Below are 15,539 nucleotides of genomic sequence, written 5' to 3'. Positions count from 1 at the left end.
CCATTTTAGAAAGTAAGCTACAGCTTCAGCCGCCCTTGCTGTGCTTCAGCAGCGATTGCAGCTTCCCGCTCACCGACTGGTGTGATGTCCCCACGCGTTGGAACTCTACACTGCAGATGTTGGAAAGGATTTGTGAGCAGAAGAGGGCAGTTGTTGAATACCAGCATCAACAAGGCTGTCGCTATTCAGGTCAGACTCCACACATAAGACCTCAGGAGTGGACATGGATGTCAGACATATGTAACATCCTCCAAAACTTTGAGGAGTCCACCAAGATGGTGAGCGGCGATGACACCATAATTAGCATCACCATCCCTTGTCTCTGCATTCTGAAAAGCTCTCTGCTCACAATGAAAGAGGAGGCATTGCAGGCTGAGCAGGAGGACATGGAGCAAGGAACCATACAGGGTGATTATACACAGCCCAGCCTCATGTCATCCCAACGTGGATTGTTTAACAATCAGGAATAGGACGAGGAGGAAGAAAAGGAGCTACTTTCATGGGCTGTAGATGGTACTACAAGCACAACTGTTATACTGTCTGTTCAGCGTGGATGGCCTGAGGACAGGGAGGAAGAGGAGAAAGAGGACAATTTGGTCAGTCGTCCTGTTGGTGAGGACACGGAAGGCTTGCCTGTTACCAGTCTGGCACGCATGGCTGACTTATGCCTTTCCCATGACCCTCGTATTGTAAAAATTTTGGGTGGCAGTCATTACTGCGTAGTGACACTTTTAGACCCACGCTACAAGGAGAACTTTCAATCTCTTCTTCCAGAGGCAGACAGGTGTACTAAAATGCTGCATTACCAGGAGGCCATTGTTGCAGAATTAGTAAAAAAATTCCCATCTCAAAACGCTGGCGGAAGACATGACAGTTCGTTGGACAACCAAGGAGTACAGGTGAGACAACTCCAATCCAGCAGAGGCAGGGGAACACTGGTGAAGTTCTGGGACAGTTTTCTCAGACCTTCCCATCGCCCTGGCCCTGAGGCATGGGGTAATGTCACAAGGAATGCAATGTTTTCTAAGATTCTGAGGGAGTACCTTGCTGACCGTACCAACATCCTCTCTGATTCCTGTGTGCCTTTTAATTATTGGGTATCCAAGCTGGACACGTGGCATGAACTGTCTCTCTACGCCTTGGAGGTCCAGGCCTGCCCTGCTGCTAGTGTTTTGTCAGAGCGGGATTTTAGTGACGCTGGTTTAATTATCCCAGATAAGCGCATTTGCCTGTCAACAGAAAATGCAGACAGGCTGACTCTTATAAAAAGGGCTGGATTGGGCCAGACTTCGCTACACCACCAAATGACAGCGAAACATAACCTTCAATACAGTCTTTTTGGGAGGTGTATTCCCATGCACCTCTTCACTCCCACACATGGGTATACACTTCCTGATTTTGGCTATTTGCTTTTCCTCATCCCCAGTATCCACCACCACTAGGACACAGGGTGAACGTGTTCTTTGCTGCTACAGCAATTCAATTTTTTGGCAAGGGTGTCTATGATCCCTATAAAAAATGTTTTAAACATGTACCCCCCATGGGGAAATGTTACAAGTCTAGAAGACCTGCTCCTTTACATTGGGTCTATTTGTTAATGATGCCTTCATCCACATCTCATCCACCACCACTAGATCACCATTGGTAACGTGTTCCGTGCTGCTATAGCCACTGTAGTTTTTTGCAAGGGTGTTTATGATGCCTGTAAACAATTTTTTTTTAAATTTACCCCCCATGGGGAAATGTTTGTCAGCCCATACACATAATGTATGGGCATTACAAGTCTAGGAGACCCGCTCCTTTAAATTGGGCCTATTTTTTAATGAGGCCTTCCTCCATGTCTCATCATCTACCAACACTAGATCACCAGGGTTAACATGTTCCATGCTGCTACAGCCAGTCTAGTTTTTTGCAAGGGTGTTTATGATGCCGTAAACAATTTTTCAATTTTTTAACCCCATGGGGAAGTGTTTGTCAGCCCATACACTTAGTGTATGGGCATTACAAGTCTAGAGACCCGCTCCTTTGTAATGGGACAGTTTTTTTTATGAGGCCCTCCTCCATGTTTCTTCCAAGAGGGGATTGGGGTGCGTGCAAATTTGGGTCAAGGCGGCCCTTGCATTCAATGCATAAGAAAACAGTATGGGAGTACAAAATGAATAATGTGAAGTGGATTTTTCTGTGGCCATACAGTAACTGGGTTCAAAGGGTTATTGGGGTGCATATGACTTGGTAGCAGGGCAGACCTTGCAGTCAATACATAAGAAAATAGCATGGGAGTACACAATGAATAATGTGAAGTGGATTTTCCTGTGGCCATCCAGTATGTGGTTTCAAAGGCTTATTGAGGTGCATATGACTTGGTAGCAGGGCAGGCTTTGCAGTCAATGTATAATAAAACAGTATGGGAGTACAAAATGAATAATGTGAAGTGGATTTTCCTGTGCCATCCAGTACCTGGGTTCAATGCAACATTTTTTCAGGAAGCCCTCCTGTACCTCTCGTGAATGGGGTATTGGAGTGCATCATAATTCTTGGCAGCCCAGCCACTTACTGCATAGGCAAAAACAACAAAGGAAACCCACTGTTTAATAATGGCCCTTTAAGAATATTAATGCCACCTGATTACTTCCCCTCTAAAAATAGGCTTTGTGACTTTTAGAGTTCTTCCTTCATAAATGAAACAAGATGTGTCTGCTTATGTGTCACACACCACATGGCCAGCTAGGGTTGCTAAATGTTACAATGACATTTCCCAATGAATGCATTTGTATTGGTTGAAAGCAATGTTAAAGTTGAAAAACGCATCAAAAACGCTGCATGGGAACATAGCCCAAGTGGTGGAGGGTTAATTATTTTGCCTTATATACAAGCCATTACCCTGGAAAGGATGTACCTTAGCATATTTCCCAGCAAAATCCATTTTGGTTTCGTTATTGTATGTTTTTTGGTGCACCTGTAAAAATGGCGTGAAACGCCGACAACATTGTTTACAGCTGTGACCTAGGAGTCAAAAATGCTTCCACGATCCCCATGATGTTCCTGTGTCATTTGAGCAGTGTTTCCATCATTTTCAAACATTTATATACCTTAAAAGGACCCCCGGGGGGGATCGCGGTAAAAGTGCTTGGGTCTGCTATAGACTTACATTGGGCTCGTTGTTCTATCAAGTACCCGAGTATTCCAATTTGCTCGAACCAAGCAACGAGCACTCAAGAATTTTAGTGCTCGCTCATCACTAGTACTCAGGTTTTCTTAATATTGTGTCTGATACAAGCACATACTTTGCCAATGTTTATTCTTTCTCGGTAACATCCATGGTTGATATTAGATCTAAGAGAACATTTGTAAACCAGGAATCTTGATTATTTATGAGCCCGATAATTTGCTTATCTGATGTTCTTTCACGTCTGGTCTTCACTTGAGATGTAGCCAGAGAATGTTTTTGTTGGACATGATGTAATTCACAAATTAGGATTATAATGAATGCATCCAATGCACATGTTAGTGACATCATTTTGGCTCAAGATGACAGCTATTTGCAGTTTAAGAACACAGGATTTCCAAAACTAATATTCCAAGTTCTGATGTGTAGAACTCCTGTTGTTATCTCATTGTCAAAAACACATCCTCTTAAGGTTTCCTCCAGGATGATAAACATGGCAGGAATTTAAAACTCATCGGAAAAGATGAAGGCAGATGAGGTAAATGAGAAACCTTAAAACTGATAAGAACACTGTGGGTGGGTTTGATGTTTAGATGCGGTTAGTCATGATCTTAGTAGGAGCTGGAGATTGTTGTCCACTCTATGCTTGTAGACTTCCTGAACATGTCCTGTAGCTATAGAAATCTGTTCAGAAAATCCATTCATCTTATGTTTGTATTATTTTTTCTGTCTATTCATTCTGTCTATTGTTTCCTATAATAAGCAGTAATCTGGACCCAGAACACTGGCTAGAAGCCATGACTTGTTGGATATACAAATTGAATAACAGATATTGTGGTCAAAATGGCTTTATTCTGATCCGTTTTGACACACATGATTTCTTTTGAGTCTTACTCTCTGGCCTGCTACCAGTTAAAGTGAGTTAAAGTCATTCTTAATTTGAAAGCGTGGATGGGCATATTTTAAGGCTTGTTTCACATAGAACTCTAATAAGAAACACATAGAAATCTATTGAGCCTAGTTTGTGGACAGGTACCGTGGAACAACAGAACTAAGTATACCTAAAAATATGGTGCCCTATAAGGCCTAAGAATGTGACATCAGGGGTGAGTTTCGGGCTACCATCATAACCCAATGTGCACAGTAGTAGTTGGAGCCAGATACTGGGGAAGGAGGAAGCATAGCTCAGTGCTTTACCCGGGACAGGTGATTAATAAAAGTGTTAAATAAATTGACATTAATGGGCCTCAATACCACAAAAAAAAATACCTTTTCTGGACAAATCTGAGGGCACATGCCTATTTTTCTATCTAGGACAGACAGAAAGCAGTGATTTGTTGGTTAAATGCATTTTACAAGTGTATAGGTTTAAATCTGCATAATATGTAATAGATGAGAAAAAACTTGAGTTTCAATATATGTCATAGTAAACCAAAACATTACATTGTAAGCATTTGTTACAAATGCAGGGTAACTGGTATTTGAGGACGTAAGAAACAGAGTATTTCATATTATTTGCTGTGTAAGGATTTGCAGTGCTGCATGAATTTTTTTTTACTTAAAAAATATCAAGATTTCATTCTATGCTATATTGTATCACTGTTTAAGCATTTGCTAAATTCCAGAGAGAAAATCTAATTATGTTTGGTAATTTTCTGTTTTCCACACTTTAAAATTGCTAGGGTTTTAAAGGCAAAAGAACAGACATAACTTTGGAAATCCCTGTGACTGTACCTAAATCGGAGATGTCTGTAAAAAAAACTAAGGCACCGATTCATTGACTGGGTTAGGGCCTAATTCATCCAAGAGGAGTATGCCATTTAATCAATTATCTGCTTTTTACAAGTGCCTTGCACCTCCAGCAAAAATGTTTTCCAGTCATGTACTCATTGGACATGGAATAGAAGTCTGGAGTACATTTCTGGAGTACGTTACGATACTAAATTAGCATAACGTTTCATTATTTTGATGGGCAGGCTTGGCCTTGCCCTTTGCCAGTCCATTTCCCACCCATAATGGCAAGTTGGGATTGGCGTGAAAATGCCAAAAGTGGCAATATTTAAGCACAACTCCTATGATACGAAAAAATGTATGACTTATTATGGTGTTTACACCAAAATTCTGGCTTAAATATTTTAATGAATCGGCCGCAGAAATTATATAACATTTCGAGGTGACGTCACGGCTGGTTGGTAAAATAAAACATCAAGCTTTTTTTTCTTTCTTACCTTTACCAATATGTACCTTATCATTAATTTATAATTTATAAAACAAGTTAAAACATTAATCACAAAAGGACAGTTATTCTATAATGCTACTGCTTGTGTTGATGAATTATTGAAATTTATAAAGTGCTCCAAAAGTAATGCAAGGTTTTATGTGGTACAGAAACTCACAGGTAACAGTATTTGTGGACAGCATAGACAGGAAAATTGCAAAATTTCACAGCAAAAAAACCCCCTAATTTTTGATAGACATCAACTTCCTCAAGAATAATTTGTCAGTACGCAAAAGGTAACAAGCTTAACCCCAAACGTGAGGAGACAACACTTGTTTATTCCTGTTAGCGCTCTTGAGTACAACACAAAACATAAGGCCCTGATCCCTATGCTATCAGACTAAGAGTTACTGCTTTATACTTGAAGGGAATCTGTCAGCAGGTTTTTGCTATTTAATCTGAGAGCAGCATAATATAAGGCACTAGAGCCTGATAACAGGGATGTGTCACTTACTAGGCAGTGTAGTTTCAATACAATCAGTGTTTTATCAGCGGGAGCTTAACACTACAGGACTACATCTCAGGTGCCAGGCAGTCAGGCTGATCTGTGTAATCCTGCCCCACCACTGATTAGCAGCTGGCTGAAAATTTAGTGTACACAGGAAAGCTCCCAGTCAAGGGTGTAGGTGGGCTATACACAGAGCTATGCTACATCTATATCAGACAAAACAGGTATTCCATGAAAACCACATGATACATACCTGAGGTCAGATTTTCTTACCCTATAGTATGATGCCCTCATATTAAATAGCAGAAACCTGCTGACATACTCCCTTTAAGATAGAGGAAAAATACTGACAAATATACTTCTTATTTATGCTCTCACAAATAAAATATTACATACAAAATCAAATCTGTGTGCTACGATAGTACTCTCCATTATAATACTGCTTAGCTTCCTGGGCTCAATATAACAGAGATCCTAGTCCATCACTACTGTCAGAAAGCGCTAAATATTACCTTATGGTCTGTTCATCACCAGCCTGTTTGTACAATCCGAAGTCAATTTGACAAATCAATCTGTAACTTATGCAATCTGCAACACATAGGGTTAGAGCAGGGGTGAGGATCCTCAAGCCCTCGGGCCGTATACAGCCTTTAATTACCTTTTGTGTGGCATACTCCCTGGGGTCCACAGTACTTGGGCCAGCAGCTGTGTTTTGCCAGCCGCCGGGTCATTAATTTCTTCTTGCAGTGATCACACGCACCCAGTTTTCGTTACTGAATTCTGAATCGTGTGCAATGAAAGATTTGCCAACCCTGGGTTAGAGTCTTCTCTAGAATATTTTTGAATTTCATTACAGCCGTTTTGCAGTTGATGAGGCTGAGAGAGCCAGTGCAGGTTGAGAAGAGGATACTAGTAAACCCAACTCTTGACCATCATGTCCAGTAAGTGTCATATTTCTGGCAATTTTTTTTATTTCAAATGTTTCTTCTGCCGTTGCTGTCATGATTTCAACCATTTGTGGATTTTCCAGTGGATATCAAATGAATGGCTGAGTTCATTGTTCTTAGTCAGGTCAGCAACTGATATCTACAATACTTTTGTTCAATTTCAATTTCTAACTATTCTACTTATACATTATAATGAATTTAATTTCAATTACTTAAAGGTGTTGACTGGATTTAAACAATTGATGAAATGTACAATAGATAGGTAATAAATTTGAGATCAGAGGGAATCAGACAGTCATCACCTCATTAATGAGATGAATGATGAGGAGGTAAGGAAAAGATCACATTATTTGGAGGTAAGGCACAGTTCCCATTTCTATCAGCGAGAATAAGGAGCTGCTCTGATAGACTTGGCTGTCCATGCGTTACACGGAATACAAATTATATTAGCAGGAAAAAAAGGAAGGTCAGCTCACCTAAAGTATATGGGATTCAAACAGCAAGGAAATCTTGTAGTACTGCATGCCCCAGAGGAATGATATACAGGGTGGGCCATTTATATGGATACACCTAAATAAAATGGGAATGGTTGGTGATATCAACTTTCTGTTTGTGGCACATTAGCATATGAGAGGGGGTAAACTTTTCAAGATGGGTAGTGACCATGGCGGCCATTTTGAATTTGGCCATTTTGGATCCAACTTTATTTTTTTCAATGGGAAGGGGGTCATGTGACACATCAAACTTATTGAGAATTTCACAAGAAACGCAATGGTGTGCTTGGTTTTAACATAACTTTATTCTTTCATGAGTTATTTACAAGTTTATGACCACTCCACTTACCAGAAAACTTCATGTAGGAATGCTCGAACCTGACACCCATAAAGTGGTGGTGCACCATCTTGGGTGTCAGGTCCGAGCATTACTACATGAAGTTTCCTGGAAAGTGGATTGGTTGTCGTGAGCCAGTTGAATGGCACCAAGGTCTCCCGATCTGACCCCCTTAGACTTTTATCTTTGGGGTTATCTGAAGGCAATTGTCTATGCTGTGAAGATACGAGATGTGCAGCATCTGAAACAACGGATACTGGAAGCCTGTGCTAGCATTTCTTCTGCGGTGTTGCTATCAGTGTGTCAAGACTGGAAGAGGGTTGCATTGACAATCCAACACAACGGGCAGCACTTTGAACACATTTTAGAAGTGGTAATTAACTTGTAAACAACTCATGAAAGAATAAAGTTACGTTAAAACCAAGCATACCATTGTTTTTCTTGTGAAATTCTCAATAAGTTTAATGTGTCATATGACCCTCTTCCCATTGAAAAAAATAAAGTTGGATCCAAAATGGCAGACTTCAAAATGGCCGCCATTGTCACCACCCATCTTGCCATCTTGAAAAGTTTCCCCCCATATACTAATGTGCCACAAACAGAAAGTTGATATCACCAACCATTCCCATTTTATTTAGGTGTATCCATATAAATGGCCCACCCTGTATATGCCCAGCCTGGACTGGTGATATACATCCCCCCTCACTGGGAGCACCTCAATAACTCGTACCTATAAGGGAAGCCTTTCCAGCAACTATTTGCCCTTGGTGCAGTTCATTGAGTGACCTGGGGCAAGTGGTGGCGCCAGAGAGCCGATCCCTGCTTAGTCCTTCTCTCCCCTCCTCAGAGGTGAGTGAAGTCGACACATCCCTTCCCCTGTGCAAGACATTTTAATTGAGGTTATACGGCCTATTAATGAGAGCAAGAGTGGCATCCACCTATCCGTCAGTCCCCTCAAGTCCCTCAGAAGTGACGGATAGTTGCAAAGGTATAAATTGCTGTAAGAAGAAGATAAGTTAACCCCCCAAGTACTTGATAGCTTGAGTTTTCCATCTAAATTTAATGTTTCATTTTAAATGGTCCAATACATCAGGGGAGATATTTAATGGAATGGCTTCTGTTTTTGAAGTATTCAATTTACAGTATATCCTGATAAATCACAATATTTTTGTAAACTATCCATAAGATTAAGTAATGTAATATAGAGCTTAGTAAGGGTTAAAAGGATATCATCTGCAAGCAAAGAAATCTTATATACTTTACTTATATACTCCTGATATGTCGGGATTTTTTCGTATCATTGCCACCAGTGGTTCTATGCACATAACGTCAAATGCCTTTTCTGCATCCAGATTTAATATAAGGGACTGTATATTATTTCTGATGGCAATCTATCAGATCTATTGCCCATCTAGTATTGTCCCCCCTCTGTCGATGAGGGACAAAACCCACCTGATCCTTATTGATAAGTTGGGGTAGCCAGCATTTAAGCCTATTGGCCAGCATACGGGTTAATATTTTCAGGTCACAGTTTAATAGGACGATAATTTGAGCAATCTAATCAAGGACAAAATCTGCAAGGAGTTGCTTGTTGCACTACCCGTGTTTGCGTAGGTTTCCTCCGGGTACTCCGGTTTCCTCCCACGTTCCAAAGATATACTGATAGGGAAATTAGATTGTGAGCCTCATCGGGGACAGCGATGGTAATGTGTGCAAACTGTAAAGCGCTGCAGAATATGTTAGCACTATATAAAAATAAAGATTATTATTATTATTACTATCTTTTTCCATCTTTGGGATGAGGGTTAGATAAAAATGTGATCACGTGTCCGGAATGGGAGAGTCCTCCTAAAAGGAGTTAAACATCTTAACCATATGGGGAGTAAGCTCCTCAACAAAGGATTTGTAATACAGATATGTCAACCCATCTTGGCCAGGGGATATACTTAAAGAAAGGTCTTTGAGGATGTCTACAATCTCTTCTTCAGATACTGGTTGGTTAAGAGATAACAATACCTCAAGGGGGACAACTGGAAGCTTTAAATTCGAAAAAAAAATTGCACTATGCTGTCTCTGTTATTCCTATTTGAAGGAAGAGTATCTTGCAGATTTTACAACCTGCGATATAAGTCATAAAATAGATTTGAGATAGGTTGTAATGAATCATGCCATCTTCCCCCTAAGGGCCTGGGGATGTGAGGACGAAGCCCTATCCTTCAATTGCCTAGCCAACATTGTGTGGGCCTTATTGCCTTTTTCATAATATGAGTTAGTCCAAATTAATTTCCTGAAATCTCTCACCATTCTAATGAAATTTGGTGATTGGGGTTGTGAACCAACAAACAGACTGCCTATCAAATACCTCAGAGAAGGGGACATTAAAATCTCCTCCAACTAATAAGGCGGCTGGTGAAAGTTTTTGGAGCAAAGTAAATATTTTCCGCAAAAAACAAATCTGCCCCGTATTTTTTGCATAAAATGATGGGCTTACCCCTAAGAGAAACTTCTAAGGCCACAAACCTACCCCATGGATCAATATGCGTCTTAATCACTTGCAAAGGGCAACCTGAGGAAATCAAAATTGCCACTCCACCTCTCTTATTATTATTAAAGGCAGAGTAGAACACAAAGAAGGAATTAAAGGCAAATGTAAAAGTTCAATTTTTATCATAATGAGTCTCCTGTAAGAAGATTATATCGGACCTCTGAGACTTTGATTCCTGGAGGGTGAGCCTCTTTTTCCTAGGGGAGTTAAGATCCATAATGTTCATTGATATTATACGTGTCATGTTGTATGTGTGAGTTACTAACTGATTCAGAGTGCCCCGAACATGTCACCTCTCTCAACTTCCTGATATGCAGCGATGCACTCTCCCCTCCAGGACGTCATGTGTCAGAAGCTGTATCTGAACAGATGGATGAGAAGGAAACACAAGGACAAGGGAAAGATAAAGACAAAAACAGAGATGGAGGAAAAAAATGCAAACTTTAGAAAATAAAGAACTATAGTTCCCAGGTATGAATTTCCTGGCCTAAGGTTACCCCTGTGGAGCAAGTTGAACCCACAAGGAAAACAAAAGAAGCAACGTAGCCTCAGGAGAGATAACGAGATGGGCAGAAGTCTAAGGGTACCGTCACACAGTGTCATTTTCATCGCTACGACGGCACGATTCGTGACGTTCTAGTGATATCGTTACGATATCGTTGTGTCTGACACGCTACTGCGATCCGGATCCCCGCTGAGAATCGTACGTCGTAGCAGATCGTTTGAAACTTTCTTTCGTCGTCTAGTGTCCCGCTGTGGCGGCATGATTGCATCGTGTGACACAGGTTGTATACGATGTGCGCACAGTAACCAACGGCTTCTACATCGCAAATACGTCATGAAATTATCGCTCCAGCGCCGTGTATTGCAACGTGTGACCGCAGTCTACGACGCTGGAGCGATAATCATACGACGCTGCAACGTCACGAATCGTGCCGTCGTAGCGATGAAAATGGCACTGTGTGACGGTACCCTAACCCACTCAAAGGAGAGAACTGTAGCAACAAAAAATGTCCCTTCCAGCAGGGCAAACTAGGCCCCCCCCCAGGCATATATCATAGCATAGTAAATGTGTACCTGCACTGGTCAATACTCAGAGAGAGAAATAAACAACTGCAGTTTGCCGACTCCTGCAGCTTAGAAAAATTGTAAACAACAGATTGAATTAAGTCGAATAGGAGTCAACAAAGTCTATTAAGGGATGTTCCTCTCTTGCTGTCCCTGAAACTCCTCGTTCCTTTCTTCTTTCCTGGGAACAAACCAGGGGTGGTGGTGGTCCCTCAGACACAGGAGTATCCCAGTCAACAATCTTAGGGATCGTCAACCCCAATGAATAACAAAAAGCTGGAAGGTCAACCAGAGAACGTAATGTTGCTGAGATTCCCTCTCTCCAGGCTGTTAGGGCAAAGGGGAAACCCCATCTGTAAGGAATTCGGAGATCTTTCAGTCGATAAGGTCCTGAGGACAAGCCTTTCTGCAGAGTAATACGAGACAAATCTGGAAATAACAGAATTGCTGTGTTCAAGTACAATATTTCTTTCTGTAACCTGGCTTTTGTCATAATCTTTTGCTTGATTTCAAAATCATGGAGGCAACAGATGTCTCATGGATAAGGTAATGACCCTTTAGGCTAAAGCGCCAGATGAGCTCTGTCAAATTTGATAGGTGATGAGGCTGGTTCACCCACAATGGAATTAAAAATATCCTTTAGGATAAATTTTGTGTTTTCCTATGCATTGGACTCTGGGACTCCTCTCACTTTAATGTTGCTTCTCATGCCCCTATTGTCAAGATCTTCCAGTTAAGCTCGCAGGTTTCTGACAGTTTTCTGTTGTGAAATAGATGCCTGATGTAAATTATCCATATGGAATCTGGTGAGATCATGTTCCCCCTCTAAAGTATCAATCCGACCAGACAAAAGCTGCAGGTCTTGTCGCACATACCTCCGGACTGCATGTGTCCTTGACTTCCGCTATTAAAGATTTAAAGTCGTCTTTTGAGGGAAATAGGTGGTGGAGGGTGTTCACCCAAGTGGCACTCATCCTCCTCAGAGGTCTCCGCCATATAGTCAATCCAGTCCCCTTCATGCATAATTTTGGTTGATAGCTTAGGGGGGCCCTTTTGGGAAAACATTTCCCTCATCTCTCCTTCTCTTCTGCTCCTGCCCATAGAGGCCTTTTTATTTCTGTGTGAAAGTAAAAGTTCTGAGGGATGATTTTGCAGAGAGAGGGGGAGAGTTGTCCTCCTGCTTCATTCTGCAGTGAACCACCATCTTGGGAGTCGCTCTGTGCTGAGGAGTCTGTATATCCAGCCCTCCATAAGCCTGCTGCTGCCTGGGGACACCTCCCATGTGCTCATCCTCCTTACCCTTTCCAGGCTCATGCTCATCAGGAGAAGGCTGCGTGTCCCATTCAAACAGACCGCTGGGAGACGCATCATCCCCAAGTTGTCTGTCCGCCTCCTCACGGCAAGATGGCACCTGGGCCGACATGCTGCTCTGCTCCCACAGGAAGAAAGCATCCAAAGCCGTTGCAGAAATGGACTTAACTGCTCCCGGCTGCGCAGGAGTCTGCACTCTCTTGGGGCCCATCAGGGGAACATGAGAAAAGGGTGGTGCAGGTACCACGGGCCAGATTAATCACACGCCTGGAGGGAGCTCTGTAGCCCCACGTCTGTTCAGGTCAGCATCCGGACATGATCCCCATTTCGTATATTGTAAGGATTCTCTTGCTGGACTATTTCTATATCTTTTCTCTGTAACATACAAATTATATTTCTTCTGCAACTATTAAACATAGTATCCCCAAGAAAAAACAGCTGAATAAAGAAGTAAAACTTCCAAGGAGTATCAATGTGAGATTACCCCTTTAACCCTCAGTCAGGTGCAGCTGATCTGACAGGCACAGCTCAATTAGGTTTGTTTCTCTCCTCTCCAAATTACTCTTTGAAACCTGATCCAATGAAAGCGCTGGCCAATGATCATCTTGTGATGTTCAATGTGGGTGGTATCAACTCACAAGTGATTTACCTCAGCAATCAACTGGAACCACTGCGTAGAAGAATTTACCTGAAAGCATTGGCTCATGAACTGCTGAGTAGAGAGCTACGCCAAAGAAGTCAGAAGACAAGTGGAATCCCCTCTAGCCTGCAAGTCCGGCTGAAAAGATTTCATCCCAAAAATTATCAAGAAAAATCACCACCTCTCCCACCTCCCAAAAGACATATATGCACCACCTGCACCGTTAAAACTGGTGGCAGAAGGATGTCAAATTATGAATGTAAAAAAATTCACAACACGATCTGCCTGTCTCATGCAATTATGATCTGCCTGCCTTGCTTCTCTAAAGCTGCCGTCACACTAGCAGTATTTGGTCAGTATTTGTAAGCCAAAACCAGGAGTGGAACAATTAGAGGAAAAGTATAATAGAAACATATGAACCACTTCTGCATTTATCACCCATTCCTGGTTTTGGCTTACAAATACTGATGTAAAATACTGACCAAATACTGCAGCCTAGTGTAACTGTGTTTCTTATGCTGAACATGGAACCTCTGAATAGTAGTCAAGTAGCATCTAAGTGCACTACCAAGTTTTTTTTTCCTAATTTTAATGTTTAGTAACAGCTATGTCATGAAAACTGGAGGCTATTTGGTGGTAGTTGAGAAATTTGAAACTTTTTGTTTTAATATATTTATGGTTATTAAATGGTTTTATACTCTCTTTTAACCCCTTTCTGACATCTGACGTACTATCCCGTCGAGGTGGGGTGGGCCCGTATGACCACCGACGGGATAGTACGTCATACGCGATCGGCCGCGCTCACGGGGGGAGCGAGGCCGATCGCGGCCGGGTGTCAGCTGCATATCGCAGCTGACATCCGGCACTATGTGCCAGGAGCGTTCACGGACCGCCCCCGGCACATTAACCCCCGGCACACCGCGATCAAACATGATCGCGGTGTGCCGGCGGTATAGGAAAGCATCGCGCAGGGAGGGGGCTCCCTGCGGGCTTCCCTGAGACCCCCGGAGCAACGCGATGTGATCGCCTTGCTCCGAGGGTCAACTACCCCCCTCCTCGCCACAGGTCCCGGATCCAAGATGGCCGCGGCATCCGGGTCCTGCAGGGAGGGAGGTGGCTTACCGAGTGCCTGCTCAGAGCAGGCACTGGTAAGCCTGCAGCCCTGCACAGCAGATCGCAGATCTGACAGAGTGCTGTGCACACTGTCAGATCACTGATCTGTAATGTCCCCCCCTGGGACAAGGTAAAAAAGTAAAAAAAAAATGTTTTCCACATGTGTAAAAAAATAAATAAAAAATAAATTCCTAAATAAAGAAAAAAAAAATATTATTCCCAAAAATACATTTCTTTATCTAAATAAAAAAAACAAACAATAAAAGTACACATATTTAGTATCGCCGCGTCCGTAAAGACCCAACCTATAAAACTGCCCCACTAGTTAACCCCTTCAGTAAAAACACCGTGAGAAAAAAAAAAAAGAGGCAAAAAACAACGCTTTATTACCATACCGCCGAACAAAAAGTGGAATAACATGCGATCAAAAAGACGAATATAAATAACGCTGAAAACGTCATCTTGTCCCGCAAAAAACGAGCCGCCATACAGCATCATCAGCAAAAAAATAAAAAAGTTATAGTCCTGAGAATAAAGCGATACCAAAATAATTATTTTTTCTATAAAATAGCTTTTATCGTATAAAAGCGCCAAAACATAAAAAAATGATATAAATGAGGTATCACTGTAATCGTACTGACCTGAAGAATAAAACTGCTTTATCAATTTTACCAAACGCGGAACGGTATAAACGCCTCCCCCAAAAGAAATTCATGAATAGCTGGTTTTTGATCATTCTGCCTCACAAAAATCGGAATAAAAAGCAATCAAAAAATGTCATGTGCCCGAAAATGTTACCAATAAAAACGTCAACTCGTCCCGCAAAAAACAAGACCTCACATGACTCTCTGGACTCAAATATGGAAAAATTATAGCTCTCAAAATGTGGTAACGCAAAAAATATTTTTTGCAATAAAAAGTGTCTTTCAGTGTGTGACGGCTGCCAATCATAAAAATCCGCTAAATAACCCGCTATAAAAGTAAATCAAACCCCCCTTCATCACCCCCTTAGTTAGGGAAAAATAAAAAAAATGTATTTATTTCCATTTTCCCATTAGGGTTAGTGTTAGGGCTAGGGTTAGGGTTACGGCTAGGGTTAGGGTTACGGCTAGGGTTAGGGCTAGGGTTATTGCTAGGGTTAGGGCTAGGGTTATTGCTAGGGTTAGGGCTAGGGTTAGGGTTATTGCTAGGG

The sequence above is a fragment of the Ranitomeya variabilis genome, chromosome 5, assembly GCF_051348905.1.
Source record: "Ranitomeya variabilis isolate aRanVar5 chromosome 5, aRanVar5.hap1, whole genome shotgun sequence".
Taxonomy (NCBI): Eukaryota; Metazoa; Chordata; class Amphibia; order Anura; family Dendrobatidae; genus Ranitomeya; species Ranitomeya variabilis.
Note: the sequence above shows the minus strand (reverse complement) of the source record.